Source organism: Taudactylus pleione, unplaced genomic scaffold, assembly GCF_031769625.1.
Source record: "Taudactylus pleione unplaced genomic scaffold, aTauple2 ptg000956l, whole genome shotgun sequence".
Lineage (NCBI taxonomy): Eukaryota > Metazoa > Chordata > Amphibia > Anura > Myobatrachidae > Taudactylus > Taudactylus pleione.
Window position 1 is genome coordinate 355,284 of NW_028285357.1, and position 17,183 is coordinate 372,466.

General features: G+C 35.5%; 1 long non-coding RNA gene across 1 annotated transcript in view; it reads right to left on the reverse strand.

Annotated features, from left to right (window-relative positions):
* The window catches only part of LOC148473214 (uncharacterized), a 526,460-nt gene that overhangs the window by 280,329 nt on the left and 228,948 nt on the right, over window positions 1-17,183 (reverse strand). Inside the window, exon 2 of the long non-coding RNA XR_015872989.1 lies at window positions 8,473-8,565. This is a non-coding gene — a long non-coding RNA (uncharacterized LOC148473214). The remainder of the gene's footprint in view (window positions 1-8,472; window positions 8,566-17,183) is intronic.

The following is a 17,183-nucleotide window of genomic DNA, read 5'->3' on the forward strand; positions in this document are numbered from 1 at the left end:
ATAGCTTTCCTATATAATTACAGCTCTTCTTACAGCCCACACATAACCTCCATAGCTTTCCTATCCAATTACAGCTCTTCTTACAGCCCACACATAACCTCCATAGCTTTCTATCTAAATACAGCTCTTCTTACAGTCCTCACATAACCTCCATAGCTTTTCTATATAATTACAGCTCTTCTTACAGCCCACACATAGCCTCCATAGCTTTCTATCTATTTACAGCTCTTCTTACAGCCCACACATAACCTCCATAGCTTTGCTATCTAATTACAGCTCTTCTTACAGCCCACACATAACCTCCATAGCTTTCTATCTAATTACAGCTCTTCTTACAGTCCTCACTTAACCTCCATAGCTTTCCTATCTAATTACAGCTCTTTTTACAGCCCACACATAACCTCCATAGCTTTCCTATCTAATTACAGCTCTTCTTATAGCACACACATAACCTCCATAGCTTTCCTATCTAATTACAGCTCTTCTTACAGCCCACACATAACCTCCATAGCTTTCCTATCCAATTACAGCTCTTCTTACAGCCCACACATAACCTCCATAGCTTTCTATCTAATTACAGCTCTTCTTACAGTCCTCACATAACCTCCATAGCTTTCCTATATAATTACAGCTCTTCTTACAGCCCACACATAACCTCCATAGCTTTCTATCTAATTATAGCTCTTCTTACAGCCCACACATAACCTCCATAGCTTTCCTATCTAATTACAGCTCTTCTTACAGCCCACACATAACCTCCATAGCTTTCCTATCTAATTACAGCTCTTCTTACAGCCCACACATAACCTCCATAGCTTTCTATCTAATTACAGCTCTTCTTACAGTCCTCACATAACCTCCATAGCTTTCCTATCTAATTACAGCTCTTTTTACAGCCCACACATAACCTCCATAGCTTTCCTATCTAATTACAGCTCTTCTTATAGCACACACATAACCTCCATAGCTTTCCTATCTAATTACAGCTCTTCTTATAGCCCACACATAACCTCCATAGCTTTCCTATCCAATTACAGCTCTTCTTACAGCCCACACATAACCTCCATAGCTTTCTATCTAATTACAGCTCTTCTTACAGTCCTCACATAACCTCCATAGCTTTCCTATATAATTACAGCTCTTCTTACAGCCCACACATAACCTCCATAGCTTTCTATCTAATTATAGCTCTTCTTACAGCCCACACATAACCTCCATAGCTTTCCTATCTAATTACAGCTCTTCTTACAGCCCACACATAACCTCCATAGCTTTCTATCTAATTACACCTCTTCTTACATCCCACACATAACCTCCATAGCTTTCCTATCTAATTACAGATCTTCTTACAGTCCTCACATAACCTCCATAGCTTTCCTATATAATTACAGCTCTTCTTACAGCCCACACATAACCTCCATAGCTATCATATCTAATTACAGCTCTTCTTACAGTCCACACATATCCTCCAGAGCTTTCTATCTAATTACAGCTCTTCTTACAGTCCTCACATAACCTCCGTAGCTTTCCTATATAATTACAGCTCTTCTTACAGCCCACACATAACCTCCATAGCTTTCTAACTAATTACAGCTCTTCTTACAGCCCACACATAACCTCCATAGCTTTCCTATCTAATTACAGATCTTCTTACAGTCCTCACATAACCTCCATAGCTTTCCTATATAATTACAGCTCTTCTTACAGCCCACACATAACCTCCATAGCTATCCTATCTAATTACAGCTCTTCTTACAGTCCACACATAACCTCCATAGCTTTCCTATCTAATTACAGCTCTTCTTACAGCCCACACATAACCTCCAGAGCTTTCTATCTAATTACAGCTCTTCTTACAGTCCTCACATAACCTCCATAGCTTTCCTATCTAATTACAGCTCTTCTTACAGCTCACACATAACCTCCATAGCTTTCCTATCCAAATACAGCTCTTCCTACAGCCCTCACATAACCTCCATAGCTCCCTATATAATTACAGCTCTTCTTACAGCCCACATAACCTCCATAGCTTTCCTATCTAACTACAGCTCTTCTTACAGCACACACATAACCTCCATAGCTTTCTATCTAATTACAGCTCTTCTTACAGCCCACACATAACCTCCAAAGCTTTTCTATCTAATTACAGCTCTTCTTACAGTCCTCACATAACCTCCATAGCTTTCCTATCTAATTACAGCTCTTCTTACAGTCCATACATAACCTCCATAGCTTTCCTATCTAATTACAGCTCTTCTTACAGCCCACATAACCTCCATAGCTTTCCTATCTAATTACAGCTCTTCTTACAGCCCACACATAACCTCCATAGCTTTCCTATCCATTTACAGCTCTTCTTACAGCACACACATAACCTCCATAGCTTTCTATCTAATTACAGCTCTTCTTACAGCCCACACATAACCTCCATAGCTTTCCTATATAATTACAGATCTTCTTACAGTCATCACATAACCTCCATAGCTTTCCTATATAATTACAGCTCTTCTTACAGCCCACACATAACTTCCATAGCTATCCTATCTAATTACAGCTCTTCTTACAGTCCACACATATCCTCCAGAGCTTTCTATCTAATTACAGCTCTTCTTACAGTCCTCACATAACCTCCGTAGCTTTCCTGTATAATTACAGCTCTTCTTACAGCCCACACATAACCTCCATAGCTTTCTATCTAATTACAGCTCTTCTTACAGCCCACACATAACCTCCATAGCTTTCCTATCTAATTACAGATCTTCTTACAGTCCTCACATAACCTCCATAGCTTTCCTATATAATTACAGCTCTTCTTACAGCCCACACATAACCTCCATAGCTATCCTATCTAATTACAGCTCTTCTTACAGTCCACACATAACCTCCATAGCTTTCCTATCTAATTACAGCTCTTCTTACAGCCCACACATAACCTCCAGAGCTTTCTATCTAATTACAGCTCTTCTTACAGTCCTCACATAACCTCCATAGCTTTCCTATCTAATTACAGCTCTTCTTACAGCTCACACATAACCTCCATAGCTTTCCTATCTAATTACAGATCTTCTTACAGCCCACACATAACCTCCATAGCTTTTCTATCTAATTACAGCTCTTCTTACAGTCCTCACATAACCTCCATAGCTTTCTTATCTAATTACAGCTCTTCTTACAGCCCACACATAACCTCCATAGCTTTCCTATTTAATTACAGCTCTTCTTACAGCCCACACATAACCTCCATAGCTTTTCTATATAATTACAGCTCTTCTTACAGCCCACACATAACCTCCATAGCTTTCCTATCCAAATACAGCTCTTCTTACAGCCCTCACATAACCTCCATAGCTCCCTATATAATTACAGCTCTTCTTACAGCCCACATAACCTCCATAGCTTTCCTATCTAATTACAGCTCTTCTAACAGCCCACACATATCCTCCATAGCTTTCCTATCTAATTACAGCTCTTCTAACAGCCCACACATAACCTCCATAGCTTTCCTATCTAATTACAGCTCTTCTTATAGCCCACACATAACCTCCATAGCTTTCCTATCTAATTACAGCTCTTCTTACAGCACACACATAACCTCCATAGCTTTCTATCTAATTACAGCTCTTCTTACAGCCCACACATAACCTCCATAGCTTTCCTATCTAATTACAGCTTTTCTTACAGTCCTCACATAACCTCCATAGCTTTCCTATCTAATTACAGCTCTTCTTACAGTCCATACATAACCTCCATAGCTTTCCTATCTAATTACAGCTCTTCTTACAGCCCACACATAACCTCCATAGCTTTCCTATCTAATTACAGCTCTTCTTACAGCCCACACATAACCTCCATAGCTTTCCTATCCATTTACAGCTCTTCTTACAGCACACACATAACCTCCATAGCTTTCTATCTAATTACAGCTCTTCTTACAACCCACACATAACCTCCATAGCTTTCCTATATAATTACAGCTCTTCTTACAGTCCTCACATAACCTCCATAGCTTTCCTATCCAATTACAGCTCTTCTTACAGCCCTCACATAACCTCCAAAGCTTTCCTATCTAATTACAGCTCTTCTTACAGCCCACACATAACCTCCATAGCTTTCCTATATAATTACAGCTCTTCTTACAGCCCACACATAACCTCCATAGCTTTCCTATATAATTACAGCTCTTCTTACAGCCCACACATAACCTCCATAGCTTTCTATCTAATTACAGCTCTTCTTACAGCCCACACATAACCTCCATAGCTTTCCTATCTAATTACAGCTCTTCTTACAGCCCACACATAACCTCCATAGCTTTCTATCTAATTACAGCTCTTCTTACAGCCCACACATAACCTCCATAGCTTTCCTATCTAATTACAGCTCTTCTTACAGCCCACACATAACCTCCATAGCTTTCCTATCTAATTACAGATCTTCTTACAGTCCTCACATAACCTCCATAGCTTTCCTATCTAATTACAGCTCTTCTTACAGCCCACACATAACCTCCATAGCTTTCCTATATAATTACAGCTCTTCTTACAGCCCACACATAACCTCCATAGCTATCCTATCTAATTACAGCTCTTCTTACAGTCCACACATATCCTCCAGAGCTTTCTATCTAATTACAGCTCTTCTTACAGTCCTCACATAACCTCCGTAGCTTTCCTATATAATTACAGCTCTTCTTACAGCCCACACATAACCTCCATAGCTTTCTATCTAATTACAGCTCTTCTTACAGCCCACACATAACCTCCATAGCTTTCCCATCTAATTACAGATCTTCTTACAGTCCTCACATAACCTCCATAGCTTTCCTATATAATTACAGCTCTTCTTACAGCCCACACATAACCTCCATAGCTATCCTATCTAATTACAGCTCTTCTTACAGTCCACACATAACCTCCATAGCTTTCCTATCTAATTACAGCTCTTCTTACAGCCCACACATAACCTCCAGAGCTTTCTATCTAATTACAGCTCTTCTTACAGTCCTCACATAACCTCCATAGCTTTTCTATATAATTACTGCTCTTCTTACAGCCCACACATAACCTCCATAGCTTTCCTATCCAATTACAGCTCTTCTTACAGCCCTCACCTAACCTCCATAGCTCCCTATATAATTACAGCTCTTCTTACAGCTCATACATAACCTCCATAGCTTTCCTATCTAATTACAGATCTTCTTACAGCTCATACATAACCTCCATAGCTTTCCTATCTAATTACAGCTCTTCTTACAGCCCACACATAACCTCCATAGCTTTCCTATCTAATTACAGCTCTTCTTACAGCCCACACATAACCTCCATAGCTTTCTATCTAATTACAGCTCTTCTTACAGCCCACACATAACCTCCACAGCTTTCCTATCTAATTACAGTTCTTCTTACAGTCCTCACATAACCTCCATAGCTTTCCTATCTAATTACAGCTCTTCTTACAGTCCATAAATAACCTCCATAGCTTTCCTATCTAATTACAGCTCTTCTTACAGCCCACATAACCTCCATACCTTTCCTATATAATTACAGCTCTTCTTACAGCCTCACTAAATGTTGTATATTTTCTCTTTCTTCACTGTCTTATCCTCCAGACCCAACTTTCCTGTGTGAGGGTCTCATACAGTCACCAAACTCCCCTACAATCTGGCTGGACCATAATGCAATATATAGCACATATCCTCGTGTATCATCACCTATTTCCCTATAGATTGTAAGCTTGCGAGCAGGGCCCTCCTACCTCTATGAGCCATATTCAATTTGAGCCGAGCCGCGATACTTTTCTCCATCCCGGACTTTTCACCTACTTCGCCTGTTTTGTAGTCGGAAAAGTATTGCGCATGTGCCCGCTTTACCCCGTATTCACAGTTTGCGAAAATGGGACCCGGCGAAACTTAAGTGGAAAGTACTGTCAGATTTGGGAAAATCAGCCTGACACCCCCTAAAAGATGCTCTGACATGGGGGTTCCCTATGGTACCCCCTGATTTGGCTTGCTGAAGGTATTTGGTCTTTTTAAACTGGGTCAATAGCTGCTAAATAGCGTTTTTGTATACCTGATGCAGAATAGTATTTAGGAGTATTGTTTCCTGAAAATAACTTATACCAGCAAATTTGGGGTACTTGAAAATGGGGGTCAGCATATTTAAAAGTTGCTAAAGTGAAGTTGAAAAAATTGTGAAAAATCCACCTGTCGCAAGCACCTGCAATGAAAAAAACACCTGGGGCATACTTGTGGACCCCCCCAGAGTCAAGTTTGCTAGTTTTTAACTTTGTACCCCATCATTTTGTTTTTTCGCCCCCTTTTTCAGTCATTTTTTGGGGTGTCCTTAAGTGTTTTTTTTACATTTTTTTGACACAAATTTCCTTTGGGGGACTGTCTGAAGGCCGCACGGGGTTCCTGCAATGTTGCACCCCAAAACCCCAATTCTGCATTTTTTTCCGCCTGCTATTCATAGGCTATACTTCACCGCCTATTACATTGCATTGACTTAATGCCTAGGCAGAAAGTATTTCAAATTGAATACGGAGTAAAGTCAAAACAGGCGAAAATTACGTCATCTGCAAAAAAGTATCGTGGATACAGACTTTTCGCCTCAATTGAATACGGGGCTCTGTCTGTCTGTTATTACCCAGTTTTGTTCTATTACTGTTGTTTCCAATTGTAAAGCACAAAGGAATATTCTGCACTATGGGGTCGATTCAGACCCGCTCGCTACATGCGTTCGCACGCAGACGCTCAACAGCTAATATATGCAAAAGCTGCGATCGCATGGCAAGACATTAGTACGCCCACTATGTCATAGCGTGTGACGGCAGTGCGATCGCAAGCCAGTCTTATGACGCCCCTTTCCCTTCGTCATCTCCAGGAAGTGTATATAACAATCGGTAACATCGAGAACCATCAGAGGGATACACAGTTCTTGTGGTTGACCCTACCTTACTGCGAGCTCTGCGAGTGCTGCAGTGCTTTAAACAGCCCGATGACGTGTACAATGACGCGGCTTCTTAATTATGCACGTCTTAGAAACTGCGTTCGCACCACGACACCCACGTTTTCATTGACCATACCCTGTCACCACCCACAACCGGCACTTTCTGTCACTCGATCTAGCGAGCAGTCTACGGCTGGTGTGCGATCAATTCCCGATCACAGTGACTGGTTCGTGCACTGCGTCTTTTACGCATGTGCAGATAGCGAAAATCAGCCAGATACATGCGAACGCAGCCTAACGAGCGGGTCTGAATCGGGCCCTATATATGAAACTATTAATAATAACATTACCATGCTGGCATGTGTAGTTCCACAGCAGCTCATCGCACATAGACGGTAACATGCTAATTACAATCAGACTGTAAGTTACTATTAGCAATCAGGCAGACAGGACAGGATCACTGTTACTGCTTTTAGCTATGTAGAGAGTTTGATTTGTCTACATTTTAACAGTCAACATTTATTCACCTTTTGATGCTGTCGACCATTTGACTGTTGACCTTATGGCCATGAAGGTGACATTGCAGTTACTTATTCAGACATAATGGCAAATTCTACCCAACCCCTGATAGACTCCAATGAAATGATGTCTGTGCTGGTTCTGTGACTTCCCCTCCTCATCCCCCTTATATACCATGGGTGTGTTCTGTGGTTACTGATATGGTCTCATCTATGGTCATGGGTTTGTGTGATAAGATGGTTCTTAGGTAATGTACAATGCTGTACAGCTGCTATACAGGTATGTCCCCAGTGAGAACCAGGCTTTCCCCATCATCATTAATCTCTTTATAAAGAACAAAGGGCCTGATTCAGACCCACCCGCAAGCGGCTGTCCGCTCGCAAGTGGGTCGATGTTGTGCACTGCGCATGACGGCGGGAGCTCCGTCGTGTGCACGCGCCAGACGCGACGAGCGAAGGACTTTCCTTCGCTCGTTGTGTCTGATGAAAGGGGGCGTGCTGTCGATGTTGATTGACAGCACGCCCCCTTTGGTGGGCGTGCCGGGGGCGTGCCTCCCAGATGGGGGCGTTCCCAAGGGAACGCCTACCGTCAGAAGCCGGCCCACTGACATCACTAGTGATGTCAGTGGGAGTGATTTTGGCTCTGATAGAGCCAAAATCACTCCGGGACTTGCGGTTGAAAAACTCAACCGCAGGCTCCGGCTCGCAGTGGCGATGGTCGCGATGGTCGAGACCATCGCGGCCATCAAACTGCATGCTCGTATAGGCTGTGGGTGTTGACCCACAGCTATACGAGTGTCCAGGAGGACGCTCCATAATTATGGAGGGCGGCCCTCATTCAGAGCGTACGGCTCTGAATGAGGGCCAAAGTTCAGGATCAGCTGTTCAGACCGGGCTACAATACAGGCCCAGCTGGAAGGCTCACACACCCCACAACACCTGTACAATGACCACTTACCTGTATGAAGGCTCTCACACCCCACAACACCTGTACAATGACCACTTACCTGTATGAAGGCTCCCAGCACTGCAAGACCTCCGGGTTGGGTTTTGGCGGCATCCAAACTCTCATACTCAGTGGAAAAATGGACGACATGGATCTAAGGAGAGAGGGCAAAACCGACATTATCCTAGTGCTGACGTGTGCATTCACTGCAGTGTACATGGGACCGTGTTCTGGAAATACTATCACATATACAGTACAGTATGTCCTACATATATCATTACTATCACATGTACAGTATGTCCTAAATATATCATTACTATCACATGTACATTATGTCCTAAATATATCATTACTATCACATGTACAGTACAGTATGGATTAAATATATCATTACTATCACATACACAGTATGTCCTACATATATCATTACTATCACATGTACAATACAGTATGTCCTAAATATATCATTACTATCACATATACAGTATGTCCTACATATATCATTACTATCACATGCACAGTACAGTATGTCCTACATATATCATTACTATCACATGTACAGTACAGTATGGATTAAATATATCATTACTATCACATATACAGTATGTCCTACATATATCATTACTATCACATGCACAGTACAGTATGTCCTACATATATCATTACTATCACATATACAGTACAGTATGTCCTAAATATATCATTACTATCACATGTACAGTACAGTATGTCCTAAATATATCATTACTATCACATATACAGTACAGTATGTCCTAAATATATCATTACTATCACATATACAGTACAGTATGTCCTAAATATATCATTACTATCACATATACAGTACAGTATGTCCTAAATATATAATTACTATCACATGTACAGTATGTCCTAAATATATCATTACTATCACATATACAGTACAGTATGTCCTAAATATATCATTACTATCACATGTACAGTACAGTATGTCCTAAATATATCATTACTATCACATGTACAGTACAGTATGTCCTACATATATCATTACTATCACATATACAGTACAGTATGTCCTACATATATCATTACTATCACATATACAGTACAGTATGTCCTACATATATCATTACTATCACATGTACTGTACAGTATGTCCTAAATATATCATTACTATCACATGTACAGTACAGTATGTCCTACATATATCATTACTATCACATATACAGTACAGTATGTCCTAAATATATCATTACTATCACATACACAGTACAGTATGTCCTAAATATATCATTACTATCACATGTACAGTACAGTATGTCCTACATATATCATTACTATCACATATACAGTACAGTATGTCCTACATATATCATTACTATCACATGTACAGTACAGTATGTCCTAAATATATCATTACTATCACATGTACAGTACAGTATGTCCTAAATATATCATTACTATCACATGTACAGTACAGTATGTCCTAAATATATCATTACTATCACATGTACAGTACAGTATGTCCTACATATATCATTACTATCACATGTACAGTACAGTATGTCCTACATATATCATTACTATCACATATACAGTACAGTATGTCCTACATATATCATTACTATCACATGTACAGTATGTCCTAAATATATCATTACTATCACATGTACATTATGTCCTAAATATATCATTACTATCACATGTACAGTACAGTATGGATTAAATATATCATTACTATCACATACACAGTATGTCCTACATATATCATTACTATCACATGTACAATACAGTATGTCCTAAATATATCATTACTATCACATATACAGTATGTCCTACATATATCATTACTATCACATGCACAGTACAGTATGTCCTACATATATCATTACTATCACATGTACAGTACAGTATGGATTAAATATATCATTACTATCACATATACAGTATGTCCTACATATATCATTACTATCACATGCACAGTACAGTATGTCCTACATATATCATTACTATCACATATACAGTACAGTATGTCCTAAATATATCATTACTATCACATGTACAGTACAGTATGTCCTAAATATATCATTACTATCACATATACAGTACAGTATGTCCTAAATATATCATTACTATCACATATACAGTACAGTATGTCCTAAATATATCATTACTATCACATATACAGTATGTCCTAAATATATCATTACTATCACATATACAGTATGTCCTAAATATATCATTACTATCACATATACAGTACAGTATGTCCTAAATATATCATTACTATCACATATACAGTACAGTATGTCCTAAATATATCATTACTATCACATATACAGTACAGTATGTCCTAAATATATAATTACTATCACATGTACAGTATGTCCTAAATATATCATTACTATCACATATACAGTACAGTATGTCCTAAATATATCATTACTATCACATGTACAGTACAGTATGTCCTACATATATCATTACTATCACATGTACAGTATGTCCTACATATATCATTACTATCACATATACAGTACAGTATGTCCTAAATATATCATTACTATCACATGTACAGTACAGTATGTCCTAAATATATCATTACTATCACATGTACAGTACAGTATGTCCTACATATATCATTACTATCACATGTACAGTATGTCCTACATATATCATTACTATCACATATACAGTACAGTATGTCCTACATATATCATTACTATCACATGTACTGTACAGTATGTCCTAAATATATCATTACTATCACATGTACAGTACAGTATGTCCTACATATATCATTACTATCACATATACAGTACAGTATGTCCTAAATATATCATTACTATCACATACACAGTACAGTATGTCCTAAATATATCATTACTATCACATGTACAGTACAGTATGTCCTACATATATCATTACTATCACATATACAGTACAGTATGTCCTACATATATCATTACTATCACATGTACAGTACAGTATGTCCTAAATATATCATTACTATCACATGTACAGTACAGTATGTCCTAAATATATCATTACTATCACATGTACAGTACAGTATGTCCTAAATATATCATTACTATCACATGTACAGTACAGTATGTCCTACATATATCATTACTATCACATGTACAGTACAGTATGTCCTACATATATCATTACTATCACATGTACAGTACAGTATGTCCTAAATATATCATTACTATCACATGTACTGTACAGTATGTTCTAAATATATCATTACTATCACATATACAGTACAGTATGTCCTACTTATATCATTACTATCACATACAGTACAGTATGTCCTAAATATATCATTACTATCACATGTACAGTACAGTATGTCCTACATATATCATTACTATCACATATACAGTACAGTATGTCCTAAATATATCATTACTATCACATATACAGTACAGTATGTCCTACATATATCATTACTATCACATGTACAGTACAATATGTCCTAAATATATCATTACTATCACATGTACTGTACAGTATGTCCTAAATATATCATTACTATCACATATACAGTACAGTATGTCCTACATATATCATTACTATCACATGTACAGTACAGTATGTCCTAAATATATCATTACTATCACATATACAGTACAGTATGTCCTACATATATCATTACTATCACATATACAGTACAGTATGTCCTACATATTTCATTACTATCACATATACAGTATGTCCTACATATATCATTACTATCACATTTACAGTACAGTATGTCCTAAATATATCATTACTATCACATATACAGTACAGTATGTCCTACATATATCATTACTATCACATATACAGTACAGTATGTCCTACATATATCATTACTATCACATGTACAGTACAGTATGTCCTAAATATATCATTACTATCACTTATACAGTACAGTATATCCTACATATATCATTACTATCACATATACAGTACAGTATATCCTAAATATATAATTACTATCACATGTACAGTATGTCCTAAATATATCATTACTATCACATATACAGTACAGTATGTCCTAAATATATCATTACTATCACATATACAGTACAGTATGTCCTAAATATATCATTACTATCACATATACAGTACAGTATGTCCTAAATATATCATTACTATCACATGTACAGTATGTCCTAAATATATCATTACTATCACATATACAGTACAGTATGTCCTAAATATATCATTACTATCACATATACAGTATGTCCTACATATATCATTACTATCACATGCACAGTACAGTATGTCCTACATATATCATTACTATCACATATACAGTACAGTATGTCCTAAATATATCATTACTATCACATGTACAGTACAGTATGTCCTAAATATATCATTACTATCACATATACAGTACAGTATGTCCTAAATATATCATTACTATCACATATACAGTACAGTATGTCCTAAATATATCATTACTATCACATATACAGTATGTCCTAAATATATCATTACTATCACATATACAGTATGTCCTAAATATATCATTACTATCACATATACAGTACAGTATGTCCTAAATATATCATTACTATCACATATACAGTACAGTATGTCCTAAATATATCATTACTATCACATATACAGTACAGTATGTCCTAAATATATAATTACTATCACATGTACAGTATGTCCTAAATATATCATTACTATCACATATACAGTACAGTATGTCCTAAATATATCATTACTATCACATGTACAGTACAGTATGTCCTACATATATCATTACTATCACATGTACAGTATGTCCTACATATATCATTACTATCACATATACAGTACAGTATGTCCTAAATATATCATTACTATCACATGTACAGTACAGTATGTCCTAAATATATCATTACTATCACATGTACAGTACAGTATGTCCTACATATATCATTACTATCACATGTACAGTATGTCCTACATATATCATTACTATCACATATACAGTACAGTATGTCCTACATATATCATTACTATCACATGTACTGTACAGTATGTCCTAAATATATCATTACTATCACATGTACAGTACAGTATGTCCTACATATATCATTACTATCACATATACAGTACAGTATGTCCTAAATATATCATTACTATCACATACACAGTACAGTATGTCCTAAATATATCATTACTATCACATGTACAGTACAGTATGTCCTACATATATCATTACTATCACATATACAGTACAGTATGTCCTACATATATCATTACTATCACATGTACAGTACAGTATGTCCTAAATATATCATTACTATCACATGTACAGTACAGTATGTCCTAAATATATCATTACTATCACATGTACAGTACAGTATGTCCTAAATATATCATTACTATCACATGTACAGTACAGTATGTCCTACATATATCATTACTATCACATGTACAGTACAGTATGTCCTACATATATCATTACTATCACATGTACAGTACAGTATGTCCTAAATATATCATTACTATCACATGTACTGTACAGTATGTTCTAAATATATCATTACTATCACATATACAGTACAGTATGTCCTACTTATATCATTACTATCACATACAGTACAGTATGTCCTAAATATATCATTACTATCACATGTACAGTACAGTATGTCCTACATATATCATTACTATCACATATACAGTACAGTATGTCCTAAATATATCATTACTATCACATATACAGTACAGTATGTCCTACATATATCATTACTATCACATGTACAGTACAATATGTCCTAAATATATCATTACTATCACATGTACTGTACAGTATGTCCTAAATATATCATTACTATCACATATACAGTACAGTATGTCCTACATATATCATTACTATCACATGTACAGTACAGTATGTCCTAAATATATCATTACTATCACATATACAGTACAGTATGTCCTACATATATCATTACTATCACATATACAGTACAGTATGTCCTACATATTTCATTACTATCACATATACAGTATGTCCTACATATATCATTACTATCACATTTACAGTACAGTATGTCCTAAATATATCATTACTATCACATATACAGTACAGTATGTCCTACATATATCATTACTATCACATATACAGTACAGTATGTCCTACATATATCATTACTATCACATGTACAGTACAGTATGTCCTAAATATATCATTACTATCACTTATACAGTACAGTATATCCTACATATATCATTACTATCACATATACAGTACAGTATATCCTAAATATATAATTACTATCACATGTACAGTATGTCCTAAATATATCATTACTATCACATATACAGTACAGTATGTCCTAAATATATCATTACTATCACATATACAGTACAGTATGTCCTAAATATATCATTACTATCACATATACAGTACAGTATGTCCTAAATATATCATTACTATCACATGTACAGTATGTCCTAAATATATCATTACTATCACATATACAGTACAGTATGTCCTAAATATATCATTACTATCACATATACAGTATGTCCTAAATATATCATTACTATCACATATACAGTACAGTATGTCCTAAATATATCATTACTATCACATATACAGTACAGTATGTCCTAAATATATCATTACTATCACATGTACAGTACAGTATGTCCTAAATATATCATTACTATCACATACACAGTATGTCCTACATATATCATTACTATCACATATACAGTACAGTATGTCCTAAATATATCATTACTATCACATATACAGTACAGTATGTCCTAAATATATCATTACTATCACATATACAGTACAGTATGTCCTAAATATATCATTACTATCACATATACAGTACAGTATGTCCTACATATATCATTACTATCACATATACAGTACAGTATGTCCTAAATATATCATTACTATCACATGTACATTATGTCCTACATATATCATTACTATCACATATACAGTACAGTATGTCCTAAATATATCATTACTATCACATATACAGTACAGTATGTCCTACATATATCATTACTATCACATACACAGTACAGTATGTCCTAAATATATCATTACTATCACATATACAGTACAGTATGTCCTAAATATATCATTACTATCACATATACAGTATGTCCTAAATATATCATTACTATCACATGCACAGTACAGTATGTCCTAAATATATCATTACTATCACATGTACAGTACAGTATGTCCTAAATATATCATTACTATCACATATACAGTACAGTATGTCCTAAATATATCATTGCTATCACATATACAGTACAGTATGTCCTACATATATCATTACTATCACATGTACAGTACAGTATGTCCTAAATATATCATTACTATCACATGTACAGTACAGTATGTCCTACATATATCATTACTATCACATGTACAGTACAGTATGTCCTAAATATATCATTACTATCACATGTACAGTACAGTATGTCCTAAATATATCATTACTATCACATATACAGTACAGTATATCCTAAATATATAATTACTATCACATATACAGTACAGTATGTCCTACATATATCATTACTATCACATATACAGTACAGTATATCCTACATATATTTTTACTATCACATATACAGTACAGTATGTCCTAAATATATCATTACTATCACATATACAGTACAGTATGTCCTACATATATCATTACTATCACATATACAGTACAGTATATCCTACCTATATTTTTACTATCACATATACAGTACAGTATGTCCTAAATATATCATTACTATCACATATACAGTACAGTATGTCCTACATATATCATTACTATCACATGTACAGTACAGTATGTCCTAAATATATCATTACTATCACATATACAGTACAGTATGTCCTAAATATATCATTACTATCACATGTACAGTATGTCCTAAATATATCATTACTATCACATGTACAGTACAGTATGTCCTAAATATATCATTACTATCACATATACAGTACAGTATGTCCTAAATATATCATTACTATCACATATACAGTACAGTATGTCCTAAATATATCATTACTATCACATACACAGTACAGTATGTCCTAAAAATATCATTACTATCACATATACAGTACAGTATGTCCTACATATATCATTACTATCACATATACAGTACAGTATGTCCTAAATATATCATTACTATCACATGTACAGTACAGTATGTCCTAAATATATCATTACTATCACATATACAGTACAGTATGTCCTAAATATATCATTACTATCACATACAGTACAGTATGTCCTACATATATCATTACTATCACATATACAGTACAGTATGTCCTAAATATATCATTACTATCACATATACAGTACAGTATGTCCTAAATATATCATTACTATCACATGTACAGTACAGTATGTCCTACATATATCATTACTATCACATATACAGTACAGTATGTCCTAAATATATCATTACTATCACATATACAGTACAGTATGTCCTAAATATATCATTACTATCACATGTACAGTACAGTATGTCCTAAATATATCATTACTATCACATATACAGTACAGTATGTCCTAAATATATCATTACTATCACATATACAGTACAGTATGTCCTAAATATATCATTACTATCACATGTACAGTACAGTATGTCCTAAATATATCATTACTATCACATATACAGTACAGTATATCCTAAATATGTCATTACTATCACATGTACAGTACAGTATGTCCTAAATATATCATTACTATCACATATACAGTACAGTATGTCCTAAATATGTCATTACTATCACATGTA